Genomic DNA, 19,660 nt, shown 5'->3' with positions numbered 1-19,660 from the left:
TATATAGCCCTTTGAGCACAAAGTGAAGTCACAAACTGGGTTCCTTAAAAAGCATAAGGTAAGATTCAATAATTGCCAGATCCTAGTTGTTGCAAGGTCCAGATTCCTTTGCAGATTGGAAATGTATGCACACAGCAAGGAATTCTGCTAAAACATACACCCTTTCCACCCTTTATTCCATTTTATTAATATCACTTTGTAAAATGAAATTCCATTTTGAACTGTTCAGCAAAACTAGGCACACCATAGTGTAAAGACACCCTCAGTCATCCTCCTTCTCACCCCGACAGGTACAAACATCTTTTCCTCTGCAAATGCTGCCGTTTTGCTCCGTAAGCCCATCTATGTTTTCTGAAATCTATCTGCACGTCAAAGTGCATAGCCGAACGGAAGCTAATTTTGCACTTGATGGTTGGTACATGTGCTGAAAGCTGTCCAACTTTCTACAGCTTAATGATGTCACAGGAAGGTACTGCTAGCATGAATAGTTTTAGTTTCCCAGCAGATGACTAATATAATGCTAGAATAGATAAAGGTGAATAAAGAATTTTATAGCGCACAGTAAACTGTAATATATGTTTATATGATATATATCCAGATGTCAGATGTATAATTATGTTACAGGTACATTTAAATTTTGTACACTATATTTAATTTTTTAACAGTGCTCTTTTTTCCTGATTACCTGTCTAATGTGCACTAGGTAGAGTATTCTGCACATAAAGACCTCTTTGTGTAAATACTGCATGATAAGGGTTCTTCAGGCAGTCGATACACGTTTTCATCTAATAACGTGCATAATTACACTATATTATAAGGATGTCAAACAGGTTATTTTCATTTCTGGCTCACACAGTAATATTTTATTGTTGTTTTACATACTTTTGCTCAGTTGTAATGGAGCAATATAAAACCACATTACATCTTCTCTGCAAATGTAATTCTTATGTGCAGTCTTTGCCTGTAACAGCAGGTTAATAATTTTGTGTTTATTTTTAGGAAACAGACAGAACAAAATAATTAGACAATGGTTTTAAAACACATTGGACTGCCATCATCAGGCTTGGACTGGCCCACAGGGGTACAGGAGAAACCACCGGTGGGCCCTACTGCCTGGGGCCCCACCTTCTGCTCTAAGGATCAGGTTCCAGACTGTGCAATTGAATTATACATATGTTACCTTATACTGGACTATGGTGTATTTTCTACAGTGCATTGCTGTTATTAATCTGTTATATTATCATGCACGCAGCAGCTGAATTTACTGTATATATTGGCCCAGACGTTGCACTCTCTAATGGTTAGTCAAACCAATGAGGTGGCAGCCCACACCCCCTCTGCAGACTGGCCACACCCCTAACATGGGCCCCTACCACTGCATTTCCCCGGTGGGCCCTACATGCCCCAGTCCAACGCTGGCCATCATTGCCAGTCTATGCCAATCTGACCCTGATCTAATTCTGTATCAGAAGGTCTGGAATTCTGTATCAGAAGAAACTGATGTGGCACGTTAGTAGCATTATTGTCTCATGTCACGGAGGCCATAGATTTCATGCTTGTATACGCTCCCCATGTTTGCTTTGTATTCCCCCAGGAGCTCCATAAGGTAGATACCATCTAATCTTCAGGCTTTGACATCATAGCTTAGCTCTGCTCACTTACGCAGGGATGTATCAATTATCGCATGCAGGGACAGAACGATGACACTTTGCAGCATCATGACCTGTGCATGTGTCGCCCCCGCTGACAACGCTGCCGCCCGGTCGTCCCCTTCCCCCCCGTTGCGACTATTACCCCGCACTGCGGACCCACCTACCCCCGCAGGATAATATACTTACCAGTCCAGGGATCCGGTACACGCTGCACCTGCAGGGCTGCCGGATCCTGTGCACTGCGGTGACCCCCGGTGCTGTAAAGTGAGCTACCGCTTTGCAGCGTCACTTTACTGTGCCGGGGGTCACAGCGCAGCATATGGAGAACCCGGCTCCCGGCAGCCACCAACAGAGCACCAATTCCCGGCTCCTGAACAGTTAAGTATGTTTTTTTTATTTTTACTTTTTTATTTATTTATTTCTTACACTGTGATCAGCTTGTGTGTCCATTGGACACGGAGCTGATCACTGGAGCCCGGTCCCCACACTGCTTTCTCTGGGAAAGCTGGACAAATGCCTGCCTGTCGCAGTGCTGCCTGTGAATTCGCCAGCAACATTATCACACACTTTTTTTTATTTGGCCCAGATCGCATTTCCCATTATAAGTATGGGGAATGCGATGTGGGTTACTAAGAAAAAGTGAATTAAAGGGTTTGGAGCAGTTTTTTATGAAAACCAAGTATCCAAGTCACATAGAAACTGTTAAAAAAGCATATCAAACGTATAATAAAGAATGTTCAATGAACTGTAATCCTGTTATTGGTTGCAGCAGCTATACTATATTTGCAAAACTGGGTGTGTCTTAGATGCATGACATCATCATAACTAACATGGCCAACAGACATCATCATCTGCTTGCAACTTGCACCAACAGATGAGAACATGCAGATTAGACCACTCCAAACAGGAGCATTTGCGCCTATTAGGCAAATTTTTATTTCCTGCTCACATGCCCTAAGTGTGTACTTTGGCTGTGTCTCTTAAAAACGCAGAAACATAGACTCTGACGGTAGATAAAAACCTTTTGTCCCATTTAGTCAGCCACGTTTTCTTTTATCCTGTTGGTAACTTCAACCCTATTTGTTCTTTAGTTCTTTGTATATATAAAAGTATATCCTTATGCCTATTCCAAGAATATTTAAATTACTTTACTGTCTTTGCCTCTACCACTTCTGATGGGAGGCTGTTCCACTTATACACTAACTACCCTTTCTGTGAAGTCATTTTTCATCAAATTTCCTTTGAACCTCCCTCCCTCCAGTTTCAGTCTATATCCTCGTTTCTAATACCTCTCTTCCTTTGAAGAATGTTTCCCTCCTGTACCTTGTTTAAACCCTTGGTATATTTGAAAGCTTCTATCGTGTCCCCCCTTTCCCTTCTCTCCTCCAAACTATACATGTTAAGATCTTTTAGTCTTTCCGGGCAAGTTTTGTGATGTAGGCCATGCACCATTTTAGTTGCCCTTCTTTGTACAGTCTCTAATGTATTTATATCATACTGGTGATATGGCCTCCAGAACTGCACAGTATTCCAATGAGGGCGTACCAATGACCTATACAGTGGCATTATTACTTTTTGTTTACTATTACTGATTCCTCTCCCAATGCAAATGTCTACTCAACCCCTCATTCACTGTCTGAACTCCTAGATGCAGGGAGCTGTAAGTCTAAAATGTGGTGAAGACGCCAGGTCAACAGAGGTGCATTACTAAAAGATGCGCATGTGCATTTAAAATAAGTAAAATGCAGAGGAAAAAGCCACAACTTGCTTTTACTCTGAATGATGTCCACAGTGATCAAGTGGTTTCAGATTGGTGATGGTGAGAAATTGGTAACATCCCCACCCTGTTATCACTCTCTATAGTTTCATCACTCTATTTCATTTATGGTGTGTAAGTATTTGGGTAAAAAAGGGAGATAAAAGGTGCAGAGGCTAGCTTCTGACACCAGCGGCAGAATGATCGCTGGAGGTGCGGGATGCCGGACGATCTCGGATGTATATTTAAAAAGGAAATCACTTACAAGGCCTGGTTTTGAATTGTAGGTGTTTGCCTCTTCAAAAAAACATCAGAGATCAGCCGGCATCCCGCACCTTCCTTGATTGGACTCCATTACATCCCACTACGGCTCTGTAGTCCACTGGGGCTAGTTAGCTAATATTTGCCTATTTTATTCACTACAACAATATTGAGATATGCCTTTCATTACTTCTTAAAACCCCTATTCATTAAAAATTGAGATTGCTGCTTTGACTTCTGTTGATCAGAAAACAGGAGATACCTCTGATGTATCCTGCTTTCTATCATTGATAAATAGTGGGGACACTTAATTCTATTTTAAAAACCGGGAAAACCACACATCGGGCCTGATTCGGTCATGCGCCCATCAGAATCAGCTTTATTGGCCAGGTATACTTGCGTATACTAGGAATTTGTCTTCGGTTTGCTATACAACAGCCAAGTAGGTAACAGATAAGCACGTGTGTGTGTGTGTGTGAGGCAAGTAAAGTCACACAGATAGGTATACCGTAGGGTCACAAGTGAGTTACATGTACATCTAGTCAGTCAATGTTCAGGAGTTCAGCAGGCGGACCGCTTGGGGAAAAACTTTTGAGGCTTCTGGTGGACCCAGCGGGGACGGCCCTGTAACGCCTGCCTGAAGGAAGCAAGTTAAACATGCTGTGGCCAGGGTATAGCTGGTCCTTTACTATCTTCGTTGCCTGCTTTTTATCTCTGGACAGGTACAGGTCATAGACTGAGGGAAGGTCAGCCCGATGATCTTCTCTGCAGTTCTGACCAACTTTTAGAGCCTGCACATGTCCCCTGGCGAAACTGTACCATACCAATATCAAGGAGCACAGTACCGACTCCACAATCGCGGAGTAGAAGAGGAGCAGAAGCTTCTGTGGGATGTTGAACTTCCTTAGTTGCCTGAGGAAGAACAACCTCTGCTGCGCTTTCCCGACAGGGGCGTCAGCTTTGGACCCCATTTAAAGTCATGGGAGATTATGGTCCCTGGAAATTTGAAGGAGTCCACTAGCGATACCACACTGTCAGCAATCGTTAGCGGAGGTGCACTAGCTGACTTCTTCCTGAAGTCCACTATCATCTCAACAGTTTTGAGGGGGTTGAGCTCAAGGTTGTTGTGGCTGCACCACTGGGCCAACCAGTCTACTTCCTGTCTATAGGCCAATTCATCCGCATCCTTGATGAGGCCGATGGCGGTGGTGTCGTCAACGAATTTGATGATCTTTACTGATTGCTCCTCTGAGGTGCAGTCATTTGTGAATAGGGAAAAGAGCAGGGATGAGAGGACACAGCCCTGAGGGGCCCCTGTACTAATAGACTGCGCTTGAGAGGTAAATTCCCCCGCTTTCACCACCTGTGTCCTATCTGTCAGGAAGTCTACTTTCCAGGAACAGGTAGTTTCTGGGATCCCTAGGCGAAGTAATTTGGGGTGGAGAATGCTGGGGACAATTGTATTGAAGGCCGAGCTGAAATTGACAAACAGGACCCTCGCGTAAGTACTGGGAATGTCTAGGTGCTGTAGAATGTAGAGCAGGCCCAGGTTGACTGCATCCTCGACACACTGATTCGATCGAAAGACAAACCGTAATGGGTCCAGTTGGGGGCCAGTCACAGTTTTCTGGTTATTCAAAACCAGACACTCAAACGTTTTAATGACCACAGATGTCAGTGCTATCAGCCTGTATTCGTTCAGGTTTGTGATAGAGTGTTTCTTGGGGACCGTCCCGATAGTGAACCTTTTGAGGCACGAAAGGACTTTCTGTAGATCCAGTGATTTGTTGAAGATCTTGGTGAATATGGGGGCGAGCTGACCCGCACATGCTCTCAGGGCAGATGGTGACACTCCGTCAGGACTCGGAGCTTTCCTGGGCTTGACCCTTTTGAACAGTGCTTCCACCTCGACTTGAAGTGCCTGGAGCTGGCCGTTGGTGTTCGGGGCATCGTAGAGGTGATTGTTTGTGTCGCAGGGGACTTCTTTTGTGAACCTGCAATAAAAGTGGTTCAGCTCTTCTGCTAGGTCTTGGTGCATGGTGGTGGACTTCGATGTTTTCTTGTAGTTGGTTATGGATTGCATTCCTTTCCATACAGATACGGGGTAATAGGTGGAGATATTGTTTGTCAGCTTGTCCGAGAACCACTTTTTTGCTAGCCGGATTTCTTTAGTCAGAGAGTTCCTAGTTTGGTTGTATAGTGCTCTGTCACCGCTGCTATAAGCCTCCTCGTTACAAAGTACCGGTTTTCTGAACTTTGCGCATGCACAGGACCCATGCTGCATGTACGAATATGGGTCCTGCGACATAGGATGCAGAGCAGCAGCAGAATATCAGGGACTGACAGTCTGCTTTCATCTGGATGGCGAGGAGGTGGCGGTGACGACCTCCGTTAGTGATATCAGAAGCGTGTCACTGTTGTTTAGGGGAAAGAAAGAAGTCAGGGATCTCCATCGTAGGACACAAGCCACCCGATGGTGAGTGAGCGATCCGAAGCTGCATCCTAGGACAAATGTCACTACAGCAGGAGGATGCATCTGCTTGTAATCAGGCCCACCATATCTGAATCAGGCTCACTCTACGCCCAGTTCTTCAATACTTAACTCTCCAAGTCCTGCGTTGGCGGCAGCAGCGCTGCATAAAATCATCAGGAAAATGAGGTGGTGGCCATTTTCCTGGCATTTTGCACATGCTTAGCAGGAAAATCACCATTAAAATGACCACTGTGCCATTTCCCGCGGAGACCTGCAAATGTACATTAGACTCTGGCACAACGCTAGCATCTACTAGTGACTCTAGTGCTCAGAGTCTACTGTGCTGCTGGCTAAAGATGAGGGGGCCCGGACACAGGCTGCACACGGGCACCCTCCTCTCTTAATATGCCCCTGACTTGAAAGCAAGACTGAAAGTGTTATCCATAGTCTTGTATTGACAAATGCTTTTGACACCATACTGAAACAAATGACCTTACAGTATCAGTTGCAAATAAACTACATATCTTCTATTTATAAGTATCCTTGCAATGCTACTTACTAAGGCTTGCTTAGTTCTAAAACATGTAAATAATCAGCATTACATTTTAACTTTGCTATTAAGAGCATTATATATCAAGTAATTATGTTGTTTTGCTAATAGAAATAGGAATTTCATCTATATTGGCGATTATGACTAAACATACTAGAAAATAAATTAAAAAGCTTATAATACAATGCATAAAATAATACATAAAATGAATGCTCTATGTAAATGTTAGATAGAATAACAGTTCCTAGAACAAGTCTTATGGGACCTCTAAATATATTTGACCAAAATATTGACTTAAACCAGGTGGATGAAATAAAATAGTGTTTGCTCAAGCAATGGTTCACTGGCCTGTGATGAATCAATAGATTATGGGGCATATTTGTTAAATTAATTTTCAGAGGACTCCAACAAAATGTCAGTATCTCCAGGATATTCTTTTGGATAAGCAGCTCCCACAGGTTTCTATGTGGGCAGCTAAATTGTGCAATTTACCAAAATAGCTTGGCATGGATCTTTAGATGAGTAGCTACAGTATTATTATGCAAAAATAGGGCCTGAGTCTGGGGTGGGAGTATAACAAAAAATAGGAAGTAACTGTGCACCATGTTGCAATACAAGTGGGACAGATTAAAATGTGCAGTGAGATCTATATTTGGGAGGGGGTGTCAACAGGGCTGTCTTAACAGCATTGTAGGCCCTGGACAAAGCAATGCACTGGGGCCCCTATCCATCAGTTAATGGGAATAAAAGAGAACAAATCATAAATTACCCCTCCTACAGTCCTGTGCTGGCTCTCCACATACTTCCATACAGTGAATGGCTGTTAACAGTTTGATAGGTGGATAGCTCCAGCCATCCACCAATCTGCATTCTGACAGCCATTCACCTTCTTGGATGCAGGCTGGGAGGCAGCTAAAGAATGCTGCCTGGCTGTTCTGATGGTGTTTAATTCACAATCAGAGCAGCCGAGCAGCATTCTTTACCTGCCTCTGCAGGCACCAGTCCAGGGGCAGATGTCCTCCGGCCAGCCCATTCCTCTCGAAGACCACTAGAATCGTGTTGCCCTGGACAGCTGCCCACTGTGCCTACATGCTAAGATCAAAGCCGGTTCTACACCTTGTGGCGCCCAGTGCGAAAGTTTCCACTGGCGCCCCCCACGGCAAAACAGGGGCGTGGCTTCATAGGGGAGGGTCGTGGCCACAGTTGTTCCCCCCAGTAGCTGTGCCCCCAGATTTGCCCCAAGTAGTCGTGCCCCCAAGTTGATTTTCCCCCTGTAGCTTTGCCCCCAGTTAATTTGCCCCAGTAGCTGTTCCCCCTGTAGTTGTGCCCCCTGTAGTAATGCCCCCTGTAGCTGTGCCCCCAGTAGCTGTTCCCCCTGTAGCAGTGCCCCCAGTATGTGCCCAATGTAGTTGTGCCCCCTGTAGCTGTGCCCCCTATATGTGCCCCCAGTAGTAGTGCCACTTGTAGCTGTGCCCCCTGTATGTGCCCCCAGTAGTAGTGCCACTTGTATCTGTGCCCCCTATATGTGCCCCCAGTAGTAGTGCCACTTGTAGCTGTGCCACCTGTATGTGCCCCCAGTAGTAGTGCCACTTGTATCTGTGCCCCCTGTATGTGCCCCCAGTAGTAGTGCCACTTGTAGCTGTGCCCCCTGTATGTGCCCCCAGTAGTAGTGCCACTTGTATCTGTGCCCCCTGTATGTGCCCCCAGTAGTAGTGCCCCTTGTAGCTGTGCCCCCTATTTGTACCCCTAGTAGTAGTGCCACTTGTATCTGTGCCCCCTGTATGTGCCCCCAGTAGTAGTGCCACTTGTAGCTGTGCCCCCTGTATGTGCCCCCAGTAGTAGTGCCCCTTGTAGCTGTGCCCCCTATATGTACCCCCAGTAGTAGTGCCACTTGTATCTGTGCCCCCTGTATGTGCCCCCAGTAGTAGTGCCACTTGTAACTGTGCCACCTGTATGTGCCCCCAGTAGTAGTGCCACTTGTATCTGTGCCCCCAGTATGTGCCCTCAGTAGTAGTGCCACTTGTAGCTGTGCCACCTGTATGTGCCCCCAGTAGTAGTGCCACTTGTAGCTGTGCCACCTGTATGTGCCCCCAGTAGTAGTGCCACTTGTATCTGTGCCCCCTGTATGTGCCCCCAGTAGTAGTGCCACTTGTATCTGTGCCCCCTGTATGTGCCCCCAGTAGTAGTGCCCCTTGTAGCTGTGCCCCCTATTTGTACCCCTAGTAGTAGTGCCACTTGTATCTGTGCCCCCTGTATGTGCCCCCAGTAGTAGTGCCACTTGTAGCTGTGCCCCCTGTATGTGCCCCCAGTAGTAGTGCCCCTTGTAGCTGTGCCCCCTATATGTACCCCCAGTAGTAGTGCCACTTGTATCTGTGCCCCCTGTATGTGCCCCCAGTAGTAGTGCCACTTGTAACTGTGCCACCTGTATGTGCCCCCAGTAGTAGTGCCACTTGTATCTGTGCCCCCAGTATGTGCCCTCAGTAGTAGTGCCACTTGTAGCTGTGCCACCTGTATGTGCCCCCAGTAGTAGTGCCACTTGTAGCTGTGCCACCTGTATGTGCCCCCAGTAGTAGTGCCACTTGTAGCTGTGTCCCCTGTATGTGCCCCCAGTAGTAGTGCCACTTGTATCTGTGCCCCCTGTATGTGCCCCCAGTAGTAGTGCCCCTTGTAGCTGTGCCCCCTATTTGTACCCCTAGTAGTAGTGCCACTTGTATCTGTGCCCCCTGTATGTGCCCCCAGTAGTAGTGCCACTTGTAGCTGTGCCCCCTGTATGTGCCCCCAGTAGTAGTGCCCCTTGTAGCTGTGCCCCCTATATGTACCCCCAGTAGTAGTGCCACTTGTATCTGTGCCCCCTGTATGTGCCCCCAGTAGTAGTGCCACTTGTAACTGTGCCACCTGTATGTGCTCCCAGTAGTAGTGCCACTTGTATCTGTGCCCCCAGTATGTGCCCTCAGTAGTAGTGCCACTTGTAGCTGTGCCCCCTGTATGTGCCCCCTGTAGCCGCTCTGAAACCCTAAAAGAGAAACCACAATACTTACCAGCCTCGCTCCTGTTTCCGGACCGCTGCTGCTGTCTCCGAGCGCCGGCTCATCTCTATGGGAGAGACGTCATGACGTCTCTCCCATAGCAGCGCCGCACTGACTCTAGGGGTCAATTTTGACCTCTAGCGTCAGTCAGCAATTCCGGCTGCAGCGCGTGCACATAGCGCTCGCTGCAGCCGGGAGCTGGGGAAGGAGGGAGGATACTTAGTAGCGGCTCTTGCCACGGCGGCGGCGCCCTCGGGGTAGCGGCGCCCCGGGCAAACAGCCTGCTTGCCCGTGGCAAGAGCCGCTACTGGCTAAGATGGCCCTGGGTGTCAAACTCAAATCTAAAATGCAGTGTAAAAATAAAGCTGTCCAGCATTTGTGGGCTACATGCAAAAGCAACTAGTTTTTACCATGCATACAAAAAATTCAAATAAATGTATTTGCCCCCCTTGCATTGCAGGTGCACAGTTACTTGCTCTTTCTGCTTTAGTCCCACCTCAGAATCAGGCCCTTAATGTCTGCTTGCACATGGGTGGCCTGATGACTGCACATGTGCAGTAGCATGGCTGATTTCCAAATCTGAATGTAAAGTGATCACATTAGTGATCATGAAAGTAAAGTGATCACATTAGCAATCACTTTTCTATTTAAACATTGCAGGGACAGGGACAAGCCCCTATCAAAGCCTCTATCCCTGCATTTGATTATTGCTAAATACTTGTGATACCTAATTTCATTGCGATATACTGAATTAATATGCCTCTATGTAATAATGAAATTTCTCTGACGTCCTAAGTGGATGCTGGGACTCCGTAAGGACCATGGGGAATAGCGGCTCCGCAGGAGACTGGGCACAACTAAAGAAAGCTTTAGGACTACATGGTGTGCACTGGCTCCTCCCTCTATGACCCTCCTCCAGACCTCAGTTAGAATCTTGTGCCCGGCTGAGCTGGATGCACACTAGGGGCTCTCCTGAGCTCCTAGAAAAGAAAGTATATTTTAGGTTTTTTTATTTTCAGCGAGATCTGCTGGCAACAGACTCACTGCTACGAGGGACTAAGGGGAGAAGAAGCGAACCTACCTGCTTGCAGCTAGCTTGGGCTTCTTAGGCTACTGGACACCATTAGCTCCAGAGGGATCGAACACAGGGCTGGACCTCGATCGTCCGGTCCCGGAGCCGCGCCGCCGTCCCCCTTACAGAGCCAGAAGCAAGAAGATGGTCCTGAAAATCGGCGGCAGAAGACTTCGGTCTTCAACAAGGTAGCGCACAGCACTGCAGCTGTGCGCCATTGCTCCTCATGCACACCTCACACTCCGGTCACTGATGGGTGCAGGGCGCTGGGGGGGGGGGCGCCCTGAGCAGCAATATTAACACCTTGGCTGGCAAAAAAATCACAATATATAGTCCTAGAGGCTATATATGTGAAAAATACCCCTGCCAGAGATCCATAAAAAAGCGGGAGAAGTCCGCCGAAAAAGGGGCGGGGCTATCTCCCTCAGCACACTGGCGCCATTTTCCCCTCACAGCTCCGCTGGAAGGATCGCTCCCAGGCTCTCCCCTGCATTTTCAAGACTACAAAGGGTAAAAAAGAGAGGGGGGGCACTAAATTTAGGCGCAGCAGTATATATATAAGCAGCTATAAGGAAAAATCACTCAGTTATAGTGTTCATCCCTGTGTTATATAGCGCTCTGGTGTGTGCTGGCATACTCTCTCTCTGTCTCCCCAAAGGGCTTTGTGGGGTCCTGTCCTCTGTCAGAGCATTCCCTGTGTGTGTGCGGTGTGTCGGTACGGCTGTGTCGACATGTTTGATTAGGAGGCTTATGTGGAGGCGGAGCAGATGCCGATAAATGTGATGTCACCCCCTGCGGGGCCGACACCTGAGTGGATGGATAGGTGGAAGGTATTAACCGACAGTGTCAACTCCTTACATAAAAGGCTGGATGACGTAACAGCTGTGGGACAGCCGGCTTCTCAGCCCGCGCCTGCCCAGGCGTCTCAAAGGCCATCAGGGGCTCAAAAACGCCCGCTACCTCAGATGGCAGACACAGATGTCGACACGGAGTCTGACTCCAGTGTCGACGAGGTTGAGACATATACACAATCCACTAGGTACATCCGTTGCATGATCTCGGCAATGAAAAATGTGTTACACATTTCTGACATTAACCCAAGTACCACCCAAAAAAAAAAAAAAAAAGGGGTTTTATGTTTGGGGAGAAAAAGCAGCCAGTGTTTTGTTCCCCCATCAGATGAGTGAATGAAGTGTGTGAAGAAGCGTGGGTTCCCCCGATAAGAAACTGGTAATTTCTAAAAAGTTACTGATGGCGTACCCTTTCCCGCCAGAGGATAGGTCACGTTGGGAGATATCCCCTAGGGTGGATAAGGCGCTCAAACGTTTGTCAAAAAAGGTGGCACTGCCGTCTTAGGATACGGACACTTTGAAGGAGCCTGCTGATAAAAAGCAGGAGGCTATCCTGAAGTCTGTATATACACACTCAGGTACTATATTGAGACCTGCAATTGCCTCAGCATGGATAGTGCAGCTACAGCGTGGTCTATTACCCTGTCAGGACAGGGATACTATTTTGCTAACCATAGAGCATATTAAAGACGTCGTCTTATATATGAGGGATGCACAGAGGGATATTTGTCGGCTGGCATCCAGAATTAATGCAATGTCCATTCTGCCAGGAGGGTATTAGGGACCCGGCAGTGGACAGGCGATGCTGACTTTAGAAGGCACATGAAGATTCTGCCTTATAAGGGTGAGGAATTGTTTGGGGATGGTCTCTGGGACCTCGTATCCACAGCAACAGCTGGGAAAGAAATTTTTTTACCTCAGGTTTCCTCACAGCCTAGGAAAGCACCGTATTATCAGGTACAGTCCTTTCGGCTTCAGAAAAGCAAGCGGGTCAAAGGCGCTTCCTTTCTGCACAGAGACAAGAGAAGAGGGAAAAAGCTGCACCAGACAGCCAGTTCCCAGGATCAAAAATCTTCCCCCGCTTCCTCTGAGTCCACCGCATGACGCTGGGGCTCCACAGGTGGAGCCAGGTGTGGTGAGGGCGTGTCTCGGGAACTTCAGCGACCAGTGGGATCGCTCACAGGTGGATCCCTGGGTTCTGCAAGTAGTATCACTGGGATACAAGCTGGAGTTCGAGGCGACTCCCCCTCGCCGTTACCTCAAATCAGCCTTGCCTGCTGCCCTCGAGGGGAGGTAGTACTGGCGGCAATTCACAAGCTGTACTCCAGCAGGTGATAATCAAGGTACCCCTCCTTCAACAAGGCTGGGGTTACTATTCCACAATGGTTGTGGTACCGAAACCGGACGGTTCGGTGAGACCCATTCTAAAATTGAAATCCTTGAACACTTATATACGAAGGTTCAAGTTCAAAATGGAATCGCTCAGGGCGGTTATTGCAAGCCTGGACGAAGGGGATTACATGGTATCACTGGGGATGCTTACCTGCATGTCCCCATTTACCCTCCTCACCAGAAGTACCTCAAAATTGTGGTACAGGACTGTCATTACCAATTCCAGACGTTGCCGTTGGTCTGTCCTCGGCACCGAGGGTATTTACCAAGGTAATGGCCGAAATGATGATACTCCTTCGAAAAAAGGGAGTTATAATTATCCCGTACTTGGACGATCTCCTTATAAAGGCGAGGTCCAGGGAGCAGTTGTTGGTCGGAGTAGCACTATCTCGTGAAGTGCTACAACAGCACGGCTGGATTCTGAATATTCCAAAGTCGCAGCTGGTTCCTATGACGCGTCTACTGTTCCTGGGTATGGTTCTGGACACAGAACAGGAAAAAGTGTTTCTCCCGGAGGAGAAGGCCAAGGAGTTGTCATCTCTAGTCAGAGACCTCCTAAAACAAATACAGGTGTCGGTGCATCAATGCACGCGAGTCCTGGGAAAGATGGTAGCTTCTTACGAAGAAATTCCATTCGGCAGGTTCCATGCAAGGATCTTCCAGTGGGATCTGTTGGACAAGTGGTCCGGGTCGCATCTTCAGATGCATCGGCTGATAACCCTGTCTCCAAGGGCCAGGGTGTCGCTGTTGTGGTGGCTGCAGAGTGCTCATCTTCTTGAGGGCCGCAGATTCGGCATACAGGACTGGGTCCTGGTGACCACGGATGCCAGCCTCCGAGGCTGGGGGGCAGTCACACAGGGAAGAAACTTCCAAGGACTATGGTCGAGTCAGGAGACTTCCCTACACATAAATATTCTGGAACTAAGGGCCATTCACAATGCCCTAAGTCAGGCTAGACCCCTCTTCCACACCAGCCGGTGCTGATCCAGTCAGACAACATCACGGCGGTCGCCCATGTCGCCCATGTAAACCAACAGGGCAGCACAAGAAGCAGGATGGCGATGGCAGAAGCCACAAGGATTTTCCGATGGGCGGAAAATCATGTGTTAGCACTGTCAGCAGTGTTCATTCCCGGAGTGGACAACTGGGAAGCAGACTTTCTCAGCAGGCACGACCTCCACCCGGGAGAGTGGGGACTTCATCCAGAAGTCTTCCAAATGATTGTACACCATTGGGAAAGGCCACAGGTGGACATGATGGCGTCCCGCCTCAACAAAAAGCTAAAAAGATATTGCGCCAGGTCAAGGGACCCTCAGGCGATAGCTGTGGATGCTCTGGTAACACCGTGGGGGTACCAGTCGGTGTATGTGTTCCCTCCTCTGCCTCTCATACCCAAGGTACTGAGAATAATAAGAAGGAGAGGAGTAAGAACTATACTCGTGGTTCCGGATTGGCCAAGAAGAGCTTGGTACCCAGAACTTAAAAAAATGATCTCAGAGGACCCATGGCCTCTGCCGCTCAGACAGGACCTGCTGCAGCAGGGGCCCTGTCTGTTCCAAGACTTACCGCGGCTGCGTTTGACGGCATGGCGGTTGAACGCCGGATCCTGAAGGAAAAGGGCATCCCTACGCTGATTAAAGCTAGGAAAGAAGTGACCGCAAACCATTATCACCGCATATGGCGAAAATATGTTGCGTGGTGTGAGGCCAGGAAGGCCCAACGGAGGAATTTCAGTTGGGCCGTTTTCTGCACTTCCTACAGTCAGGGGTGACTATGGGCCTAAAATTGGGTTCCATTAAGGTCCAGATTTCGGCTCTGTCGATTTTCTTCCAAAAAGAACTGGCTTCACTGCCTGATGTTCAGACATTTGTTAAGGGAGTGCTGCATATTCAGCCCCTTTTGTGCCTCCAATGGCACCTTGGGATCACAACGTGGTGTTGGATTTCCTAAAGTCACATTGGTTTGAGCCACTAAAAACCGTGGATTTGAAATATCTCACATGGAAAGTGGTCATGCTGTTGGCCTTGGCTTCGGCCAGGCGTGTGTCAGAATTGGCGGCTTTGTCATATAAAAGCCCTTATCTGATTTTCCATATGGATAGGGCAGAATTGAGGACTCGTCCCCAGTTTCTCCCTAAGGTGGTATCAGCTTTTCATTTGAACCAACCTATTGTAGTGCCTGCGGCTACTAAGGACTTGGAGGATTCCAAGTTGTTGGACGTAGTCAGGGCCCTGAAAATTGATGTTTCCAGGACAGCTAGTGTCGGGAAAACTGACTCGCTATTTATCCTGTATGCACCCAACAAGCTGGGTGCTCCTGCTTCAAAGCAGACTATTGCTCGCTGGTTTTGTAGTACGATTCAGCTTGCACATTCTGCGGCTGGACTGCCGCATCCTAGATCAGTGAAAGCCCATTCCACGAGGAAGGTGGGCTCTTCTTGGGCGGCTGCCCGAGGGGTCTCGGCTTTACAACTTTGCCGAGCAGCTACTTGGTCGGGGTCAAACACATTGCTAAATTTTACAAGTTTGATACCCTGGCTGAGGAGGACCTAGAGTTTGCTCATTCGGTGCTGCAGAGTCATCCGCACTCTCCCGCCCGTTTGGGAGCTTTGGTATAATCCCCATGGTCCTTACGGAGTCCCAGCATCCACTTAGGACGTCAGAGAAAATAAGATTTTACTCACCGGTAAATCTATTTCTCGTAGTCCGTAGTGGATGCTGGGCGCCCATCCCAAGTGCGGATTGTCTGCAATACTTGTATATAGTTATTGTTAACTAAAGGGTTATTGTTGAGCCATCCGTTGAGAGGCTCATTTATATTTCATACTGTTAACTGGGTATAGTATCACGAGTTATACGGTGTGATTGGTGTGGCTGGTATGAGTCTTACCCGGGATTCAAAATCCTTCCTTATTGTGTCAGCTCTTCCGGGCACAGTATCCTAACTGAGGTCTGGAGGAGGGTCATAGAGGGAGGAGCAAGTGCACACCAGGTAGTCCTAAAGCTTTCTTTAGTTGTGCCCAGTCTCCTGCGGAGCCGCTATTCCCCATGGTCCTTACGGAGTCCCAGCATCCACTACGGACTACGAGAAATAGATTTACCGGTGAGTAAAATCTTATTATTGAATACCTTTTTTTTTATACATTGATAACTATGATATATTTCCAATTTTGTTATGATCATTTTGCAATTTGCAAACAGCAAAAGCTAAGGGGCACATTGCACCTACAGAAGCACAATTCTGCCTCTTTTTGCTTCGGTGTATAAACCCATTCAGCAATATCATCATCCATCTATGCAGACGATTGGCACTATACCTGGGGATTTTTCCTTTGAAATGTGCACGGTCAGCAAAAATATAAATGGCCCTTTAAACTAAGTACTACCTACTTTAAGGTTTGACCCTCCTTCCTAATGGATTTGAAATGTTCCCTTTTTCTGTGCCAATTATGTTACACCCTCTTATTGCTATTCTGACACTCATAGAATTAATGGATATTGTGTCTGCATTCATTTCAAGTATCAGAATTTGCTATATTTAGCTTTAAAATACATTAAGAATAGACGCAAGGACTGCTAGTGCCAAAGTGTGATGTCATATCTGCTCTATCTCCCCCCCCCCCCCCCCATCTAATATTGCATTGTATATATTATTGTAACAAAGGAATGTGCTAACAATTTTTTCAGATTTGGCCACTACTAAGCACCGTGTCATTGGCTAACACTATCTGTAGCAAAATTAACTGACACAATATATTCTGCTAATAAATACTGTACATCGAATATAAATTGCTAATTGGAATTACTACGAAAGACGATTCAATTAATCAAGAGCACTCTATGGTTCACGCTGGGACCTAGATCCGTCCCATCACTCTTATCTGCGTGGAAAAAAACGTGGATTACAGACCAATATTTTACTCTTCCATTCTGAATATTAAAAATGAAAATGCTAAAGTCTCTGCCAGTGTCACCAATAGGGGCAAAAATGTAATCTCCATGTGGCAACAGATGTTTCATAGTGGTTCTGTAAATCCTCTTCCTCTAGTGTATTCGTTTCAGTTATATTATGATGCATAAACATTCAATCCAATGAGATCACCATACAAAGTGAATGCAGTCTTATTTAAGCAATATGTAGTAGAGCTGCCTTTCCCACACAAAGTGCCATAGACAATAAACATGCAGTAATCTTAACAGTGCAATTGCAATCATTACCTGTCTCTCCTAAACCTTCAAAGGAGATTTGGATTACATGACTCAGGGTTACTGCAAGGCACCAAGATAACAGACAAACTGGACCAATTACTCTGTTTTATCAATACAGGAAGAACACAAACACAGCGCAAATCCTGAACGTGTGCATGCTGAAACTATAAATGTCTTTAGAAATTCTTAATCTGAGTATCTGTATACTATGTCATGCAATGCAATCTCTCTGAAACGATCCATTTAATGCATCTGATGTACCGTCACACTTATACTTTGTACAGTAAATCAGAACTGAAGTTATATGTATTGTGTGCCCCGATATAACTCGCAGCAGGACTTGCCTGTAAAGTCATCTTAAATCTGATCAATAAAGCAAATATCAAACATCTTTGTGATCATTTTTGTCCTTTAAAAAATAACAGTTCTCTGCCAAAGAACATGGGTGTGATGGGTGTTTAATATGCAGCTATGAAGTGAAGATTAGTTTTAGTTGAAAAGATAATGTAACTGTAAAGTGTCTCTGTAATGCCTCTGCTAGGATTGTCACTTAAATATAGTGAGGATTTCCTGTCAGTTTCAGGGAACACTTTAGTTTACAGCCCCAGCAGCTGCATTGTACATAGACTGCAGTGGAGCAAGACAGAACCTGTCAGATTAGAGACTAAATAATCCCCCCACCACCTTTTAGATCCACTATCTCTTCATCAGCAAGAACCAGTCATCCACAAGATAATCAATACTATTTTCTATGACTGGTATTACAAATTACTTTTAGTCTGGGTTGGAAATCTGCGTTAAAAGAAAACTGATTTACCTTTTTATGTCCAAATCTTTAGCCATATAATCCACCCTTCCAGAGAAGTCCCAATTAGAAAAGGAGTAGCAACATAAGACAAACTTCTTTACACTAGGTAATATCTCAGTCCAGCATCTTAGAAAAAGCTGTGTGCTTTAATGAGTCTGTTGAAATCCTCAATGAAACAATATAATCATATACAGCCGGCATACAACAGGCTTATGATTTCAGCACTGACGCTTCCCAGTCCAAACACCAAAGCACACAGTACTACCATGCAGCCTCTGCTACTGACTCCTGGCCCTCCCCTAATGCAAGCCCTACCCTTTGCTGCTGCAGCAACAGCTGATCCACAGAAGAAAGCTACCCCTCCTTTTCCTTCCCTTCCACTCCCCAGCCAAAGGGTTGAGGCTGTAGGATATGTCTCTGGAGAACTGCCAATTCGGAGCAGTTAAATTATTTCTCCAGTCCTTGAGAAGTCAACCACTGTTTTCAAGCACTTTTTTTTCTTGTAGATGAACAGTTTTACATTTAACTTCTTTATGCCAGGGAGTTAGCGACTGATATTACTTATGTACTGTATATTTAGCTATACAAGTGTATTTGCACTGGTTACTACATACGTACGTACAGTTGTCTAGACCTCAGCAAGCCAGCAGGAGTCACACAGGGCTAGATTTGTAGAAAGACCACATACACAAGTCTAGTGTGGCAGATCAATGGGGGTTTTGTATTTTAGTAATTTAGTGTCAACATATTATAAACATTTAACTAGGGGTCTAGTTTGAGATGAATAATTTCAGTTATTTAATCTATAGGGATAGTGATAGAGGCGTAAAGCAGTAAACCGTACAGTAGATAGATGGAATATGGGCCAGGACACAAAAAGTAACATCAGGGAACTATAACTGTCCACACGCTCCAAATAAGGATGGAAGTCAGACTACAGGCCCACAACACGGATCTGACCCGTGCCTCCACATGATAACCGCCCAGTTACTGGCCAGAGATGTCTTCTCCGCATAGAGAGAGATCCATCAACAGATGGATCATTCTGTCTGCACTCATTGTGCTTAAGCAAGGAACAGCGCAGCACAGTCTGCGATTGCTTTCTGCAAAATACAGTGTGCTCATTGTGCAGATATTCACAAGATCTGTTTGTATTTGGACTTGCATCCAGCCATGTTTGAATAAATGTGCCCAATTTGTGGCTGTTTGTAATAAGATTCTAATTCAGCCGCTAATCTGCCAGTGCACATCCAGTGCACTTAGGCCTGAATCAGAGCCGCAAGCAATCTGTACGCAATGGCAACGTTCATGAGCGATCATTTGCAGCTGTGCATGCATGAAATTATCTGCACAACCCCATGATGCATATGTTAAAAAGAGTGTACACACAAAGCTGCTGTTGTAGGTGATTCAGATGGTAGCAGAAAGATGGCGGAAAAGTGACGGTGACGGGGAGGTAACGACCTGTTCATTGGGCTGCAATACCAGACACAGCTGCAGGCATTGGAGGCACTCTCCGAGATACTGGGCTATCCCCTGGCTCCCTCCTGCAATGTGAATAGATACATGCGCTTGGCATCTATTCTCCTCATCTCCTGTTTAGAGCAGTGC

The 19,660-nt window shown here is 46.5% G+C and overlaps 1 protein-coding gene across 1 annotated transcript in view; it reads right to left on the bottom strand.

The window, feature by feature from the left end:
- The window catches only part of PLEKHG1 (pleckstrin homology and RhoGEF domain containing G1), a 473,068-nt gene extending 454,752 nt beyond the window's left edge, over positions 1-18,316 (bottom strand). The window contains 1 exon segment of the mRNA XM_063917905.1: positions 18,059-18,316. The gene's annotated coding sequence lies outside the window, so the exon portion shown is untranslated.
- Between the last annotated feature and the right edge of the window lie 1,344 nt (positions 18,317-19,660).

Source organism: Pseudophryne corroboree, chromosome 4, assembly GCF_028390025.1.
Source record: "Pseudophryne corroboree isolate aPseCor3 chromosome 4, aPseCor3.hap2, whole genome shotgun sequence".
NCBI classification, from domain to species: Eukaryota; Metazoa; Chordata; class Amphibia; order Anura; family Myobatrachidae; genus Pseudophryne; species Pseudophryne corroboree.
Note: the sequence above shows the minus strand (reverse complement) of the source record. Positions and strands in the feature narration are given on the sequence as shown.